This window comes from Bison bison, unplaced genomic scaffold (genome assembly GCF_000754665.1).
Source record: "Bison bison bison isolate TAMUID 2011002044 unplaced genomic scaffold, Bison_UMD1.0 scf7180017864181, whole genome shotgun sequence".
Lineage (NCBI taxonomy): Eukaryota > Metazoa > Chordata > Mammalia > Artiodactyla > Bovidae > Bison > Bison bison.
In genome coordinates, this window is record NW_011494753.1 from 17,686 (window position 1) to 18,936 (window position 1,251).

Sequence of the window (1,251 nt, forward strand, 5' to 3'; positions counted from 1 at the left end):
TTTTATGAATGTTGAGCTTTAAGCCAACTTTTTCACTCTCCACTTTCACTTTCATCAAGAGGCTTTTGAGTTCCTCTTCAATTTCTGCCATAAGGGTGATGTCATCTGCATATATGAGGTTATTGATATTTCTCCCAGCAATCTTGATTCCAGCTTGTGCTTCTTCCAGCCCAGCGTCTCTCATGATGTACCCTGCATAGAAGTTAAATAAGCAGGGTGACAATATACAGCCTTGACGAACTCCTTTTCCTATTTGGAACCAGTCTGTTGTTCCATGTCCAGTTCTAACTGTTGCTTCCTGACCTGCATACAGATTTCTCAAGAGGCAGGTCAGGTGGTCTGGTATTCCCATCTCTTTCAGAATTTTCCACAGTTTATTGTGATCCACACAGTCAAAGGCTTTGGCATAGTCAATAAAGCAGAAATAGATGTTTTTCTGGAACTCTCTTGCTTTTTCGATGATCCAGCGGATGTTGGCAATTTGATATCTGGTTCCTCTGCCTTTTCTAAAACCAGCTTGAACATCAGGAAGTTCACGGTTCACATATTGCTGAAGCCTGGCTTGGAGAATTTTGAGCATTACTTTACTAGCATGTAAGATAAGTGCAATTGTGCGGTAGTTGGAGCATTCTTTGGCATTGCCTTTCTTTGGGATTGGAATGAAAACTGACCTTTTCCAGTCCTGTGGCCACTGCTGAGTTTTCCAAATGTGCTGGCAGATTGAGTGCAGCACTTTCACAGCATCATCTTTCAGGATTTGAAGTAGCTCAACTGGAATTCCATCACCTCCACTAGCTTTGTTTGTAGTGATGCTTTCTAAGGCCCACTTGACTTCACATTCCAGGGAGAACAGTATGGAGGTTCTTAAAAAACAAAATAGAGAAGTACCTTCAGACCTAGCAATCCTATGACTGGGCAAAGACACGGAGCAACCTAGGTACAGAAGGACAGATGAACAGATAAGGCAGATGGGGTACAGAGACACGAAGCAACGTCACTCAGCCATGAAGAAGCAGAGCGTAATGCTATGTCCAGCCTCAGAGAAGAAAGTAGAGATGACCATACTAACTGAAGTGAGGGATACTGGGAGACATATTAGCATATATTACTTCTAGCTGAAATCTAAAAATGGATACAAATGAACTTCTTTACCAAAGAGAATCAGTCTCACAGACTTAGAAAAGAAACTATGGTCCCCAGAAAATAAAGGTGTGGATCAGGGAGAAAAGAGCTGTTTTAGTCTAACATAGG